An 18,419-nucleotide genomic window follows, 5' to 3' on the forward strand; every position below is an offset into this window, starting at 1 on the left:
ACACTTTCAAATGCCCATGTCTTGTTATGTGCTTTTCCTTTGCCTAAATATTTTCTGTTTAATCTTTATTTCTGGTCCACCCTGTCAGTTTCTGCTCATCTTCCAAGACCCAGCTCATCTTTTCTGTTGTTTCAGTACTTCATCTGATCCCATCCTTAGCTGGCCAAAATTATGACAACTGCTTCCTCTTTCTGCCTGGAAAGCACATTGTTTATGACTTCACTACCCAACATTAATCAATTATTTGCAGTTATTTATTTATACATCAAATTCCTCAGCTATTACATCAGGATTATAATGCAATGGGACAAGTTCTAACAACCATAATGAATTAAATGCCTAATCTGTGTTAGGCACTCTATCCACATAATTAGTCATATTTTTAGAAGCAACTCAGCTCCATAAATCTTACAGGAAGCACATTTAAAATGACTCTGTTGAAATTGGCACTTAGACACTGTACTTTGAAAGCTTGGTAAGAAGAGTTTTTCTGTGTAATATATGAGCACCAGGGAACTCCAGGTTCCTTGTGGGCAGGCACCGCACTTCACACTTCCCCGGCCTCCTTCACAGCTTGCTTATACATCATGGACGTGTGCTCAGACTGTGACGACTGAATATTCATGATACGTGTCAGTTCTTCTTTTTCTCAGGATTCAGGACTTGGGGTCAAGTCATTATACTGACACATCTTGCTGTTTTACCACACTGTGCACTTCCTAGGGTAAAGGTTTCCAGCGCCTTGTCTGTTTGTACATCGCCAACATAGCAGATGTCTCAACGGTTCACAGCTCTTTCTTGTCCCCAGGCCACTCTACTTCCTTGTGGCTTTTCATGATTAACTTGATAAATGGCTTTAGTTCTTTGGAAGCCAACAGTTCCATTTTCTCTAAAACACAGTATAATTATAATTTTATACAAGGAAACAAGAAAGTTCCTCTGTATCTTAAAAATAATGATGTGTGATCTTAGGAATGAGCTTTTAATTTGGTATCCAGGGAACCATAGGTGACTTCCAGAGTTCTAGGGGTCTATGAAACTTGAAACTGAATCCATGTTTTTCTGGCAAGTTACACATTAGTATTTCTCTGAAAACAGGAACTATGTTTAATTCCAAAAGATTTATTCACAGCATAAAAGTAGAGGAGCAAACGTTCTTAGCGACATTATTTATATTAACTTCAAACTGAAAACAATCCAAACATCCATCAGTACTTAAGTGGATAAACAAAATGAGGTATATCCATACAATGTAATATGCTTGGGAATTCAAAGGGGAAAAACTACAGGTATATACAACAACATGGATAAACATGATAAATGAAAGAAATCAGATGCAAAAACTACTTACTATATGGTTCTGTTTATATGTAATTTCAGAAGAGACAAAACTGTAAACATAGAAATCATATTGGTGGTTGCTTGAAGTTCAGATGAGAATGGAGACTGACATTCAAATAGACATGAAATAACTTTTTGGAGTGATGGACCTGTTATAAAACTGGATAGTGGCTACATATAAATTTACTGAATATATATTTACTAGGTATATGTACACATACAATGGGTGAATTTTAGGTATGTAAATTTTATCTTAATCAAGCAGTTAAGTAAAAAGAAGATAAGAACTAGCACTTTGGAGTATATTGCCTCACTTATATATAATAATCAGATTACAAAGCTGCAGGTTCACCAATATTAATTGTTTTGACAAATAAAGTTTGGAAATTGATACATCTCTCAATAAGACAGAGAAATAAAAATCACCATTTAGAATACAGGAACTATGAAATGCAAATCAAAACTACAGTGAGGTATCACCTCACACCAGTCAGAACAGCTATCATTCAAAAGTCCACAAATGACAAATGCTGGAGAGGCTGTGAAGAAAAGGGAACCCTCCTACACTGCTGGTGAGAATGCAGTTTGGTGCAGCCACTGTGGAGAACAGTATGGAAATTCCTCAAAAGACTAGGAATAGACTTACCATATGACCCAGGAATCCTGCTCCTGGGCATATATCCAGAAGGAACCCTACTTCAAAAAGACACCTGCACCCCAATGTTCATAGCAGCACTATTTACAATAGCTAAGACATGGAAACAGCCTAAATATCCATCAACAGATGACTGGATAAAGAAGAAGTGGTATGTTTATACAATGGAATACTATTTAGCCATAAAAAACAACGTAACACCATTTGCAGCAACATGGATGTCCCTGGAGAATGTCATTCTAAGGGAAGTAAGCCAGAAAGAGAAAGAAAAATACCATATGAGATAGCTCATATGTGGAATCTAAAAAAAAAAAAAAAAAAGAACATAAATACAAAACAGAAACAGACTCATAGACATAGACTACAAACTTGTGATTGCCAAGGGGGCGGGGGGTGGGAAGGGACAGAAGGGGAGTTCAAAATTTGTAGAAACTGACAGGCATATGCAGAATAGATAAACAAGATTATACTGTATAGCATGGGGAAATATATACAAGATCTTGTGGTAGCTCACAGCAAAAAAAAATGTGACAGTGAGTATATGTATGTTCATGTATAACTGAAAAATTGTGCTCTACACTGGAATTTGACACAACATTGTAAAATGACTATAACTAAATAAAAAAGTTTAAGAAAAGAATACAGGAACTATGAATACTTGTGGAAAATAGGAATACCTGGAGTCAGAGCAGTTTACCATTTTAAGTAAATCACACACACATGTGCATGTTACATAGCGTGTAGTAAAATCTATTCACATTTTAGCAAAAGATTTAGATGCACCAAAGTTGGATTCAAAACTTAGAGAATAATAGTCTTGACACTGCCCATTCAGAGCCTGGCACAAGTTTAATACTAATATTACAGTATTATAGTAATGTGCATTATGTATGCCAGGCACTATTTTAAGTACTTTACGTACATTATCCCATTCAGTCTCTACAAAAACACTATGCCTCAGTACTTTTATTCTCTGAATGTTACATTTTCAGAAATTGAGTTTCAAAAGGGTAAAAATAATTAGCTACAATTATATGAACCTAAGCTGTTTGACTCCAAAGTTCCTGCATATAGCCTCAATGCCACTCATCGCCTTATCACCTTCTGTAATAAATTATAGCATATACAATATATGCCCACAATATGTGGCACATACATATAAATATATAAATATTTGTAGTTATACCACTAGTTGATATCAGAGGAAGTTGGACTTTCTGGAAAAGAAAGGCAACAAAACAATAATACAGTCCCAAATTTTAATCCTGTATTCACATTTCTCAAGCTTTCATTGCTAATATTAGCTGCCACCACGGAAGCTTGCCTCAGGTGTCACCACTACTTTTTTAACACACTGATCTCAAAATAAACCAATCCCTTACCTACCTTCTGTCTTTAAAAGCTGAGATCTTTCAAAAAGACCAGTTAACTCAGGTTCTTCCCCAAGAAACTAGGACTAAGGGGAGTAGTGAAAAACAGTGATTTGTGGGGAGTAGAATTTCATTTCAAGCCCAGAAGTTGTCTCATATCTGCCCAGGGGTGGGTGAGAATAGCTTCAAATGTATTCTCTTTCCTGTTCAGGATTATCTCTGTGACTGGGACAAGCAGGACCACTGACCTCAGCTTAGCAGCGTATAGGTCCAAAGCACAGTCAGAGCTTATTAACAGGCTAACCACCAGAATAAAGCATCTGCTCAGTCTTTTTCTTAAAATTGAGAGGGGGTGGGTGGTAAACTAGTCTACGGAAATACTTGGCAGTTTCAGTTCCTCCATTTGGTTAAGTAAATCCTTCTCCCTCAGACTAGAAGTTGTCTCATTAAAAAGGCATCGGTGTATTGACAGTTATAAACAATGTTAGTTGTGCTTGTCAGTGATCCATGCTGTCCCAATTACCAGGACTCTAAAAGGATTTCAGTCACCAGTCGGGCTTTATACAAAGAAAAGATCAAAACAAGCCTGCAATTAGATGTGTAATTTTAGAGCATCTTTTTACATTAACACAATACTTGTACCTTCTGGTAAATGTCCCTTTTGGACAAGCTCAAATAGCATGAGCTTTCCTCATTAATAACTGCTTCTCTTTAGAATTCTTGAATGTCCAGAATGAGATGATCATGTTTCAAAGGAATTAAATACCTCTATTCTGCATTGCAGTTAAACAGAGGATAACATGATGGAGGAAAGCTATTATCTGAGTTGCAATTAGGGTACCTTTTAAAGTTGTGACGGCTAAAGGTAAATGTAATCACAGAACAATTAGCAAGTAATTATGCTGTTACTACTTAAATTCATGTCTGGATGAGCAAAGATTCTGAATTTCAGTCTGTGACACTTAAGGTGAATTATTTATTTTCACTGAATAACTACTGAGGAAAGCAAATGAGGCAAGAACAAATACATCCATTTACCTGACAAAGTTACATGTAAATAGTCAAACAGACTATCTCTTAGTAGGTGGAAGTCCATTTGAAAAAGATTATTTACATAACCATTCTCTTGGAAAACAATTGTGTGATAAGAGACTTTTAAAAATAATGTTTTAAATTATAGCTTGGCAGTTTTATTATTAAAAAAAAAAACCTAAGTTGGTATAGCTAATCTACATTTATTTACCACCCTTTCAGCTCTTATTACATTATTTTGGAACCTTGAATTGGTCTTTCTCTTTATGAGATGTAGATAACTTTTGATTTCTCCGGAGTCTAAAAGATTGCCTAGCACATAGTGCTTGGTAAACGTTTGTTGATCAGTTGGATTGTATTCTCACTGCCCCTATCAGTTGCATTTCAAGTTTTGATTTCTCTGCCATTCCATTTGGAATGTTATTGGAAATTCTAAGTATTCTTGTTTTCACGGGGTTTCCAATCTGGTAATTAATGCATGTATAGTAAACACTTCCATGATATGTTCCTCAGGCAAGAATCTGTTCTGAATCGAATCCTTACTGTGTTTCAGAATCTGGAATAGCTACGTTCTTAGATCACATGTAATTCTTAGAAATGCCTTGGAGGCAGGCTCTATCACTTCTGAGAAACTTTGACTCTGTCCAACCTGGTTCAATTACTGACTTATGTGTGGCTGGGCTGTTACTTACATCTTTGATGGAGGATTTTAGCCAGCTGTAATATGGAGGCAATAGGGAGGTTGCTATTAGGCTCATAAATCATGTATTCATAGTGCTCAGGACAGAGCTCAACTCATGGTAGGCAGGCATTCAATAAGTGAATGATACTTTATATTACTGTTTCCTTGTAGTGATAATGAAGATGTTAATCATAATGATAGCTGATGAGTTTGCTGCCCAAGCACCTGATATGAGACGTGGATTAAAATAATGTCTCTTACAGTTGTTGTTGGACTCCAAGGCCAGTGATATTTTCATTTTAAATCATGACTTCTTGTGGGGTGAGGGTAGAGTTCAGTGGTAGAGTGTGCACTTAGCATGCCCAAGGCCCTGGGTCCAATCCCCAGTACCTCCATAAAAAATAAAAATAAAGAGCAGTCTTCTGAAAAAAATCATCACTTGTTTGTGAGATTAGTGAAAAACACATACACACATGCACACAAGCGTGTGCATCAGGAATAACAGAAAACATTTGAACTTGGCGAAGTAACCAAAAGAAGAACACAGAATGTATTTCCAAATCCAATAGATTCAGAAAATGCATCCATGGGACCTCTCTCTGAGACCCATGGCCTGTATTGCCATGCGAAAGTTTTTGATAGAATTTAAAGAGCCCCTACTTTTTCCTCAGCTCACTGCAGCTACATGGCAAGCAGTACGTACCCTAGTAGAGGGGAGTAGGCATTAATCAAATAATAAAATACATTTATGCACAATCTCAATGACAACAAAAAAATAAATAAATATATTTTAAGTCAGCAATCATTAAGATGAACACCTTTATTATCACCACAAGGAAGCGGTGCTTGGCATTAGAAGAATGTGAAGTGTAAAACATGTAGGTGAGACCTAGTCAGAGAGGTAAGGGAAAACTTCTCTGAGGATCTGATTGATGTTCAGTCAGATTTGAAGTGAGCAGAAGCTGACTCATTGAAGAGAGAAGAGCAAGATCTATGAAAATAAAATGCATTTGTAAATACCATTGTTCAGTAGTTACGTGGAATTTGAGGTGTGGTGTTTCTAAAATGGGGAAAAAGAAAAAGGGAGCTGCTGTGGTTGAGTTTGGAATAGCAGGAAGGCTTAGCTCCTCTTGTTCTTAGTGTTTTTCCTGTGTATCTTCTTCATTTTGAACTCTCTTTACATTGCTTTTAGTTGTTTCTAGTGTCATTTTAACATCCAGCTTTTGGAATTTTTTCCTCTCTATTTTAGTACTGCTACCTTTCTATTATTCCTTGTTGCTATATGGTTGCCCACTTTTCATCTCATTTTGAGTTTTATCATCAAAGACTTCAAATGCTCAATAATTTTCAAGAGTGTCAAAAAGCATTTTCTGAAATTTTTGTTTCTGTGCAGGGTTAATTTTTGAAATGAAAATCTCACTGGCAACTTAAAATCGTTAATATTGAAAATATATGCATCGTTTTCCTTTGCTTCTCGTGGGCTTTTCTTTCCATTTCCTGTCCTCCAACTTTTTTTTTTTTTTTTTTTTTAGTATTTTTGCATACATCCTAAATTAACTTTTTGACTTGTTATTCTCCTTTGAGCAACCCTGAGGGACATTTTACCATTTGTATTAATTGTTATGTCTAAGATGTGGTGCTACTATTGTTCTCATGCATCCTTAGTGTTCTCCACTCTAAAATTATCGGTACACTTAGACATAAGGTCAGAGATTTTTCAGAGAGAAGCTTTCTAAATTTTGTTTCTTGTTTCTTTTTAATGTGAAAATTTACTGAGTATTTCTCTATGATTTTTTAAAGTCTTCTCAACAGATGTAAAATATAACTTCTCTTTTCCTATAACTAACAGGGTTATTCTAAAAATTAGCTGTATGGTGTTGAGGAAGAAATATCATTAGACAGAGTAGTGAGTGGTAAACTAAATATCCAAATGAGAATAATATCTCTCACTCTCTGTCTCTCATACACACACACACACCCCTTTCATTGATTTAAAATGTGTTGCTGTATATATGTGTTCATGTGGGGGTATATGGATGTTAGTTAACTCATTAACTATTTTTTTTTTAAATCAGGGTTTTTTTCTTTTTTTAACTTTAATAACAGTATTTTTGAGGAATGAAAGAGTTACATATTGATAAAATCAAATTATATATCATGGTTGTTAGGTTTTCTGTTATTATTAAAAACTCTTCCTTCAAAATAAGACTGAAATAAATGTCACATTTCCTTAGTCATTTAAGGTTTAATATTCCTTTAATCTTATGTTTACTGGAATGCAACTTTCTCCCTAAAAATCCTAACTAGTTGTTTCAATTGCACTTATTAAAAAATACATTCTCTTGTGCTGACTTAAAAATGTTGGCATTACCATATTCTGAATTCAGTATATCATGGATTTGGGTTAATAGATGTGTTACGTTGACAGCTAATTCTATTTCTATACCAAGACCAAAGTATGCATGTGTGTGTAAGTATGTGTGTTCTCAAGTGTATGTTTTGTAGCTTTATTACACATACATGGTAAGGCTCTTCCGTCTATATTATCCTTTTTGCCCTACCACCAATAGTATATCTGTCTATTTTGTTTTTACCAAATGGACCTATCAGTTTGTTAGAGAAATACCTTTAGGGCATTTTTATTAGGTTTTCTTTGAATTCATGTGTTAAACTGAAAATGCCTTATATCTTTGTAATCATGTGCCTTTCTACCATTAATTCGAGCCCACTTCCATGACTCTGGCAACAGAAAATACGTGAATGAGCCATGGAAGATAATGTCCCATAGCCGATAGCCCAAGTAAGAAAGGAGGAAAACCAACTCGGGCAAAGTCAAGTTGTGGAGGAAATGGATTAGATTAATATGTCATTTTTGTAGTAAACATAGTGAATACTTTTTTGTTAGAGATTGAATTTGGACTTTAAGGAGAATCAATCAAATACTGTTTCTTTTTACTTATAGAGCAGTTGTTTTACTCAAAGATTAATGAGAATTGAAATCAAAGTAAAAAACAGGGATCTAGATCTGGTTATTGAACAGAGTCTGATGGAGATCTATAAGACTGCTTGGGGAGAAGGCAAATGAAAATTATTAAATGGGCAATTTCCGGTTAGGTTGGAGAAAAAACTTTTTGTGGAGCTGTGGATCTAGGAATCTTTGAGCCCAACTGTCATGTGTGCAAATAATAAGAAAGCTTCTCATATAAGTTTATCTTTGTGAAAATTATATACAAATGGCTTCACTTTGGAGATGACTTACTCATGTAATATTTTATATGAAATAATGCCTGTAATGTATTTATATATTATAAAGCATAGCATTGAAGTGAAAACACCCCCGACATAAGAACTATACATTGTTAATATCTTTGCACGTATCTCTGTGTGTTAGATTCTATTTGGCCACATGGGAGGAAGATGTGCAAAATTGTACATTATTTTTCCCTCCTCCAAACCTGTTTTTCATCTTCTATATTCCTCTTAATGTGTACCATCCACCTAATCATGTAAAAGATCATCTTAATTTCTTATTTTGTTTCATCCCCTACCTACTCTCTGGGATAAGGGATGAAGTAGGGAATCTGTCATTTATTCTTCTTATCTCTAAAACTTGGTAATTGCATCATGTGAGACTTTTTTTAAGGGACATACGTATTACTAAAATTGATGAGTTTGACGAGATGCCAGAAGACGACGGCATGGCAGCCCACAAGGCTGTGGAGCAGCAGACCATCCCTATAGCCAAGGTCAGCATCACCACTACCCTCAACTCCTACTGCTCTGTCCTGGCTGCTGCCATCTTGGTGTCTGGCTGCCTGGAGGAGATGAAGAGGGTGGACAACAACTTCATGCTCACTATCCTGCCACACTTTGACATGATCTTCATTGTCAAGGTGAGCACAATGAGAAGAGGGAGGTGATGCTGGCCAACCATGTTATCCTTCTGCACGTGAGTGCACTGACTCAGACCCAGGCCATGGAGGTGAGATCGACCTGGCCAAGCTGGGGACATTCATCACCTACTGCTGAGCGAAGTGTGGCCCCAGCTGTTGACAGAGGCCGCAGAGAAGCTGAAGAAGCAGTGCATCATCATGCGGAGAGGGGCTCGTTGGCATCACCCTACGACCGTGGGAGGCCATTGACTGCATCACCAAGGCCCTCAGCAAGGTGAAGCTGCAGCCCTTCAACACAGAGGCAGACACAGAGGAGTCTCTGAGGCTCTTCCAAGTGTCCACGCTTGCCACTGCCTTGTTAGGCACACTGTCAGAAGTGGAGGGCTTCAGCAGCCAAGTGGACCGGGAGTTGCTGAGCCATATGGAGAAGCAGCTCAAACACCTCCTTGCCATTGGCTCCCAGGTGCTGGAGCACAACATCCTCCAGGACTTGGAGCAGAAAATACTCTGGAGCAGGCCATCCACAAGGTCCTGCAGCTCATGATGCAGCAGTGCAAGGTTCTCCACAGCCTCAGATGAGCTGCACCAGCCCTCCTACCGTGCCTTCTGCAGCAAGAATGCCTGTCACCTCTGCCTCGTCACACTCCCTCCTTGAACTTCCCACGTGCTGTGGACCCAGGGACCCCCAGCTGACTTGCCTTGTTGCCTCTGGCATCTGCCTTGGCCACAGGTCCGAGAAATGTGCTTTTGGAGCTTATTGAAATAATAAAGCTGTGGTGTGTTTTGGGGGGAAAAATAACAGCATGGGATGGCATTTCAAAGGCAATCCCTACATTTATTTCTGAAGTTGAGAAACAATGTTATAAAGAGAATTTTCAGTGAAGTTAAAGCTGTGAGTGGACTCAATGGAATGAAAATAAAGCAAGTAGAATGAGGCATGAAGATTATGTCCAGGAACTGAAATAGAAACATAAGGAGAAAGATGAAAAGAATCAAGGAGTTCGAAAAGATATATCCATGACAACAAATGTATTTTGGATACACATGTTAAATGCCGTTAATAATGGGCAGGATGCTATCTCAATGAGTGGTGTAAGTTAAGTGTGAAGTACTTGTTGTAAACCCAGGTGGAAATAGATAGAAAGCAGTTAAAAATCAAATCTGAGACTTAAAAAACTGGCCAAGACTAGATAGCATAGGTTTCAGACTCTCCTGAGTGCAAATAATAATGTAAACACTACAAATGAATGAATTTATGCAAGATTTAATATTTAAACTGAGATAAAAAGAAAGTAAGGAAACATCTACACGTCAATAATGAAAAAAAGAGTAACAGCTATAGAATAAATACATTTTAGAGCACAGCTAAAAATGTACAGATTTGAGATTGTTAAAAAAAAAAAGACCACTATAAAAAATAAAGACAACTTAGTGTAAAAATTATAAGCATGAGAATTGAGAGGATACAACTGAAAAAAAAAAAACAAAACTTGGGTTGTCTTTAACATTTGATTGGACATTAGTTGATTGAGGGATGTGAAGATGGGAGGTGGAGATTAAACTCTTGTAACAAACATCTTTCAGTTTTAAAGAGTAACATCCCAGCAACCCAGTATTATCTCCTAACTTCAAGGCTGAATTTTCTAGATTATAAAATATTTCATTTTTAAAGGAAGTAACAATGGTCAAAGTGGATTGTCTCATATGATCTCACAATTTATAGTATGTATTATTAACTGCATACCATGTATCATAAAGATTTTAGTATTAATCTGCTAAACTTTAAAAATAAACTTTTAATTTTAGAAAGTTTTAGATGTTTTGAAAGTTTGCCATTGTAATATAGAGTGTTCTCACAAATGTCACACCTAATATCCCTTATTATTAACATTGTATATTACAATGGCAAGTTTGTTACAATTAATGAGCTAATATAGATATATTAAGTAGAGTCCATACTTTATTCAGATTTTCTTAGTTTTTAACCTAATGTCCTATATTTCTGTTCTAGGATCTCATCTAGCATATAACATTGCACTTACTTATAATGCACCTTAAACTCCTTTGGGTTGTGACAGTTTCTCAGACTTTCCTTCTTGTTGGCCTTAAGTTTTGGAGAGAACTGATCAGGTGTTTTACAGAATGTCCTTCAGTTGGGATTTGTCTGATGTTTTCCTCATGATTAGACTGGGACTATGAGTTTGGGGCGGAATATCAGGGGTAAATGCCATTTTAATCACATATCAAGGACTCGTATCAACGTGATTTATTACCTGATTGATGTTAACCTTGATCATCAGGCTGAGGAAGTATGTTAGGCATTTCCACTCTAGTTTCTCCTTTTCACTGCTTGTTCATTTTGTAATCTTTGCGAAGAAGTCATTATGTGCAGGCGACATTTAAGGACTGGGGTTATGTTCCACCTCCCAAGGGCAGAGTATCTATAAGTTATTTGAAGTTCTTCTGTACAGGATATTTGTCTTTTCTCTCCCATGTATTAATCTATTCAATGATTTATTTATATCAGTAAGAACTCATTATTTATTTTTATTGAAGTATAGTTGATTTACAATGTTGTGTTAGTTTCTGGTATACAGCAGTGATTCAGTTTTATATATGTATACATATACATATTCTTTTTCATATTCCTTTCTGCTATGGCTTATTACAGGATATTGAATATTGTTCCCTGTGCTGTACAGTAGGCCCTTGTTGTTAATCTGTTTAATATATGGTAGTTTGTATCATGGACTCATTGATTTTTATTTTATGCTTTGGGTTATAATACATTTCTACTTTATTTGTCAAATTATTCTAGCTTTTGCCCAATGGGAACACTTTCATTTGGCTCCTGTTTCCCTTTGAAATATTACCATTATTGAAGGATTTTTTTTTTTAGCACTTGTTACATTTTCTTACTACAAGATGCTTCAAGCTTGCCTTGTATAATTCCTTTCATGTGCTAGAATCAACAGCTTCTCCAAGGAGCCCTTTTTTCTTTTGTCAGAGAATGATATTTGAAACAAACTTCTGGGTGCTACGTGTGGTTATTACTACTGTAATATCAATGCTTTTAGGCCCTTGCAACTGATAGAACAGGCTGATAGGGCAATATGTGTGTTTATAGAACTGTGTGTATATATATATATCTCTAACTATTTCTGTATATGCACATCTATGACTCTATTAAGTAAAACACTACTTCATACTGATACCTCCAATTTAAATCTATTACTGCATGGATCATTCTAACCTCCTCCTGTTTACAACTAACCTCCCACTCCAACAATGAGGAATCTGCTACCACCACTGGACATTTATTTACATAAATGTTCATTTCCAGTATATATATAGGGCAGTATCACAATTGTTAACCTATAGCCTTATGGTAATCCATTTTATCAGCTACAGCATAGTGCTTATGTCGTTTCTTTTGCCTTTAATCTTAAGATTCCACTCATTTCCAGTTACTTAGGTAAGCATCCTTTTCCCTCCACGTCCTGTATTGAGATTACTTCATATATTTTTAATATGGTTAGGTTGTTTTACCATATTCTGTATTCCATCCAATTGTTCCATTACCATTTGTTGAAATAACTATAATTTTTCTATTAATTGGACTATGCTTCTTAGTCAAACAGCACATTGACTATATATATGTAGGTCTGTTTCTGAGGTCTCTATTCTGTTTTACTGATATTGTTTCACTGTATTTTCTAGGTTACAGTCATTTTATAGTATATTTTAAAAGTGTGAGTCCTTCAAATTTCTTCTGCTTTTTCTCCTCCCCTTCCTCCTCTTCCCTTTTCATTTTCTTCAATGTTTTGTAGGTTATTCTACGTCTTCCGTCTTTCCTTATAAATTTTTTAATTATATTGTAAAGATTTACAACAGTCTTTTAAATCTCATTCTTTAGTGCAGTTGTGTCCCTAGACTGTCACCTTCACAAGCAGTTCTTACATTTTTATCCACCATTGTTGAGACAGGAAGACTCCTGCCGACTGTAATAGTAGAAAGACCTTCTCCCAGTTGGGAAGAGTCTGTGTTGAAGTCTCTTCCCTAGAGAATACCCCTTTGCTATAGAGAATGCTCAAGGAATATTTCACAATGTTTACTCTTCCTTTCTCCTTGCCAAAATCACAGGAGATCTTTCTTTGACTCCTCACTGAGAACCTGGTAGGGTTCATGGAGGTAACTCCCAGGAAAATTTGGGGGTCCCTAAGACTGCTTCTCCCAACAGTTTCTCACTCTCACTCAGGTCCACTCTCTGCCTGTAACAACTAGTCAAAATTATCATTTAAGTGGTCTAATTAGTTTCTGGTTCCAGTGGCATTTGCTCTAAGTAGTTTGATCTCTACCCTGACTCCTTGGGTTCACCTGTCTCTCCAGGATTCAGGATGCTAGTTTGTGCAACATTCTTATTTCTGTGGTCAGTCTAAAAAAAGTCACTGATTTCTAGTTTGTTCAGCCTGTTCTTATTTTGAGGACAGGAGTGACGACTGCCAGCTCTTCACATGTTGGAGCTGAAACCAGAAGTATCAAGATTGCTGACTTTTCAAATAATGGTACTATTGGTCCACCACCAGTTTAATGAACACAAACAGAACTTGGATTTGACAGTGAAGAGAATTAATTGTGTTTGCACTATCTTATGGCTCAGAAATCTCTTAACTTCTCATACAGTATTTGGAAATTTAATTGATACCTTGCTCAGAGGAATGAACAAGAAGTCTGACCCCAGGGCTTTATCATGGTAATTAAACTATTCAAGTGGAATTAATGGAGTAGAATTAAACTACTTCATAGACAAATATTTTGTGGAAATGTATTTAATAAGGAATATTTTGTCAACTAAGAATGCCATGTGGTGGGCATGTTTTTGTTTGTGTGTTTATTGTTGTTTATACTGGCAGTTCAGCATCCCTTTAACTTCTTTGTTTATGGGATTTCTCTTGCATGTGGGCAAAGTAAAAGTTCCCTTTTTTTGCCTAATCAGAACCCAAGTATTATCATGGTGTAGCTCAAGGATGAAAAGATGTCCTAAGCCTGCCCAAAGATAGTCTACCTCAGAAGTGTGGATTGTGCTGTTTACAAAGGGGTGCTTTCTTCCATTTAGCAATAGTAGACAGGAAGAATAAAAGCCTGCACCTTTGAGGTGGGAAACATTCTTGCTTCTTCAAAGGAAAGTCTTCCCTGTGAGTCAAGCCATGGCAGAGAAAAGCAGAAATGAACGATAGAGCAAGACAAATCCTAATGACTGAACAAGCAGGATCTGGCCTTGAAGAAGCTCCAAAATTTTAGCTATACGAATCCATGAAGTCTCCCTCTGTGTATAAGTAAATTTGAGTTAGATTTTTGTGACCAATGTATAGTCTCATTTATACCAGTCTCTGGATCTTGGAGACAGTCTTCTAAAATTAATTTTGTTTTACAAAATTGTCTTTAAAATAATGAAAAACAAACAAACAAACGGAGACACTGCCTGGACTGAATGGGATTCCTTATATAGGTGATCACTGTAAGACTTTTGCCATCCAAAACTTTCTTAAAATGACATAATTAAAACACTAACTTGGAAATATATATGCAACTCCATGTTTACTGCAGCATCATTGTCAACAGCCAAGATGAGAAATAGTCTAAATGTCTATTGATGGATGAATGTTAGAATTGTGAGAAATTTGTTTGTTTATTTACCTATTTTCTATCTATTTATTTATCTTTCCCTCCATCATTGGTTTCCCTGTTTATCGGCAAAGCCCTTACCTGAATGTCTATTATTACTTTTTGAACATTGTTCTTGCTCCTCTATCAACAGGGTCTTCTCTATTTTTTTAAATTTTCATTCTGTCAGCTTTATTGAAGTGTAATTGACATACAATAAATTACACATATTTAAAATGTACAATCTGATAAGTTTTGGCACCTGTGAAACTGTCACCACGATCAAAATTACAAATGTATCTATCACTTCCAAGAATTTCTTCAAGCCCCTTGGTAATCCCTCCCTCCCCACATCCTCAGAGAACTACTTATCTGTTTTCAGTTACAATGGATTAGTCTGAATTTTCTAAAATCTTAAATGAGGATGCAACATGTGCTAAGTATTATGATTTATCTTATTATTGCATTAAACCAATCCTACAAGACATGTATTAATATCCCCCTTTGAGGATGATACACTGGAGCTCAGTAGGTTAAGAACCTTACCCAAGGTGTTAACAAGTGAGCTGAGCCAGTATCAAAGCTTTGTTTGCTGACCGCTTTCATGGTGTCATGTTAGGGTATCATTTTCATTTTAACATTAAATATGGGGTGTCAATGGCCCAGAGCTATTTGTGCTGAGAATGAAAATGTTTTGTATGACCTAAATAAATTTTTTGTATACTGATTAAGAACTAACTGAGACTTCGGTCAACTACTGTGGGTTCTGGGTAATTGACAACTTACTCCTCTGCATCACTTACAGTGGCCACAGGAAACAAATGAACCACTCAAACTAGTATTAATGGAGAGAAGTCTAACAAAGGACTATTCATAAACGTATGGGTGGAGGGAAACACAAAAAAAATAGGAGAAAAAACCAAGACTGGTGAAAACAGATACATGACTACTGTAAGGCCTGAAGAATTGGGGGAGAGGGTGTAGATACCAGGGACCTAGAACCTGAGATGTGTCACAGAGAGAGTGGCCTGCAGAGGAACAGTGACGTCTGGATGAGGGACACAGCCTGGACAGTCTTATACATTTACTGTTTTCCCTCTGTCCACACCTGCCAGTGCTTCCACTCATCCAAACACAAACCAAAGCAACATGTCAAAGGAGTCGGCAGGTACAGTTCTTTGATTCAGCCTGTCAGGGCAGAGAGCAGTGGAGAGAAGGGAGGAGAGTTGACATGGAAGAACAGTGGGTGATATCCAGCAGAGCCACCACTTCTTTGTTGAAAACCATGCCTAAAGTAATGATGTGTTGCTCAGTTTGTCTTTCCATCATTTTGAAGTGTATTACACACATACTACACACACGCACACATGCACTTTGGTGCACCCTATAATGATGTTAACATTCCATTTTAAAACCTGAGGATTGATACAAGGGATAAACATACTCCCAGAGAGAATTCAATTTTCACTTTTATAGAAACCACATTCAGTGTTAATTCATGTGTTTAAGAACTCATAAAAACAAAACAAAATGTTGCCAAAATTTTATAAGCAGGGATATATATACATAGACTGAAAGACATAAATATATATATACATAAACATTATATGTAGATAGATATAGATATAAATATAGGTATAGATTTGTGCAAAATTTTAATTGTCTTCCTTTTATGATTTTTCTTAGGTATCCATTTCTTTAAGTGCATTATAAATATTAAACAACAGTGTAACAAGCTGACCATTAATTTTTTATCTGACATTTGCTAGGTACAATTTAAAATTTTGATTCACTCATGAAACATATTCAAAGTCTAATATGTACCAGACATTATGCTATGTATTGATTTATTTCTTCAAAAGAAAAAAAAAGTAAAGTGGATATTTTTTAGGTTTAGTAGCCAAGGGTGGAAAGACACAGTATCGGCCTGTGTCTACTAAAGTGGATTGATGGACAAACCTAGCGACAATATTAAAGTGGATTGATGGACAAACCAGGAAATAAAAGTAAAAAACCTTTTCCAAATTGAAATAGCTAACCCTAACCTAGTCATGATTTGTCTGTGGGCTTTTTCTATAGAAATTCAATAGTTCTAGTCCTTGAGCCATTCACACTTCCTTTAGAGAAACTCTGTTTGGCTGTAAAAGTAAGAAGATGTTAAAGGTGATGAGCTAGCATCTATAAAATCACAGTTTACCTCCTCAGAAGTGAGTCAAGAAAGCATGGAGTAGGAAATCTATGTCAAAGGACTGCAGCTTACAGTGGTGTTGGTGGCAGGCTAGGTCATGTCAGACAGCACATCTCCGGAAACAACAGCTGTCAAACACTGGGTTAAAACAAAAACAAACAAACAGAACAGGAAGCCCAGCACCTGAAAAATGTTGCAGAATTTCTGGGCCAATCTTGAGAAGAAAGTCTGTAATTAGAAAGGCATACAGAACATAAGAGCACCAAAGCCCCGTACGACCTAAAGTGTTCATCACAGACACTTGTCTCTTGGTTCTGTGGTCCGTCTGAGCCAGTTAGAGGTTAGGACTCAAGGCCTGAACAGGGGACGGGCTTACAGGAGAATCATCCTGTGTGGTTCTGAGGTCTTAAAGACTGTGTTCTCAGAGTGAGAAGAAGCCAGATCTGTAACTGACTCCTCCCATCCTTGGGGTGTGGTGCTTTTATCTGTCCTGAGAGCTCATTTCCTTGATGGTCCTGGGACCCTCCCTCATTGAACAAGGTTGGTAGCACTTCCAAGTGGAAGGAACCTTAAGTGCCCCTAGGTACTTGGTAGAAACAAACAGAAAAGCTCTCTAGAGAAAGACATATCAATCTAACCTTCTAGCAACACGCCAAAATTAATGTCATTGGGCAGTGGCAAGCAAGCAGGCAACAATTGTAAGGCTTATGACTAAAAAAAAAAAAAAAAGGAAAAAAATTTATGCCCAAACTAAGCAAATTAAAGCTTGTACATCTATATTATTAACAGAAAAATGGAAGGCAAGGCAGTATCTGTTACAGAGATAAAGGTAGCCAGTACTTGAAAATGATAAATTGTGAATTTAAAAATCACCATTTTAACTACTTTCTTCTATTTAGTAATATGGCCTCAAAATATATAAACAAAAATGGATAGAAGTGCCAAAATTTGAAATTCTATGGGCAGATTTTAACACGATATTTGAAAAATCAGTATAAAAACTTGACAAAATATTATAAGTAATATAAAATGTTTTTTGAAGTATTGACCGACCATTGGCAAAAAATTGACCGTGTATTTGGTCATAAAGCAATTCCCAGTTTACAGTTTGTCAATAGTACAATTTAGTCAAAATTCACATGTAAAAATAAAACTAACATTGCTTTGTGTTAGTAATTTAGAAATTTACTGCTTAATAATCTAAGTGAAAACAGTGAGTAAATAAAAAATAGTTTATATTCTGACTTGAGTAGTAAAGAGAATAACATCAAAAAATTAAGTTTTACTGAAAACAGTACTTACAGCAAAATTTAAAGCCTTCTCTGTATATTACAAAAAGGAAAGAAAAAAATAAAACTAATGAACTAAGCATCAGAAAAAAATTGTGAAAGAATAGAAAAATAATTTCAAAGTATGTATAAGCCAAAAAAATATTAAAGAGGAGAGCACAATTAAATGGAACTGAAAGCAAAATATATAGAGGATTTAAAGATCAACTGTAAATTAGTCTTTGGAAAGACTAATAATATTGACAAACCTGTAATAAAACTTACCCAGAAATTTTAAAATGGCAGATGGCCACGAACTGAAGTCA

At 36.1% G+C, this 18,419-nt stretch overlaps 1 pseudogene; it reads left to right on the top strand.

Moving 5' to 3' along the window:
* The first annotated feature begins 8,697 nt into the window (after positions 1 to 8,697).
* Positions 8,698 to 9,552, top strand: LOC105093829 (DNA replication licensing factor MCM5-like; annotated as a pseudogene).
* The last annotated feature ends 8,867 nt before the right edge of the window (positions 9,553 to 18,419 follow it).

Source organism: Camelus dromedarius, chromosome 9, assembly GCF_036321535.1.
Source record: "Camelus dromedarius isolate mCamDro1 chromosome 9, mCamDro1.pat, whole genome shotgun sequence".
NCBI classification, from domain to species: Eukaryota; Metazoa; Chordata; class Mammalia; order Artiodactyla; family Camelidae; genus Camelus; species Camelus dromedarius.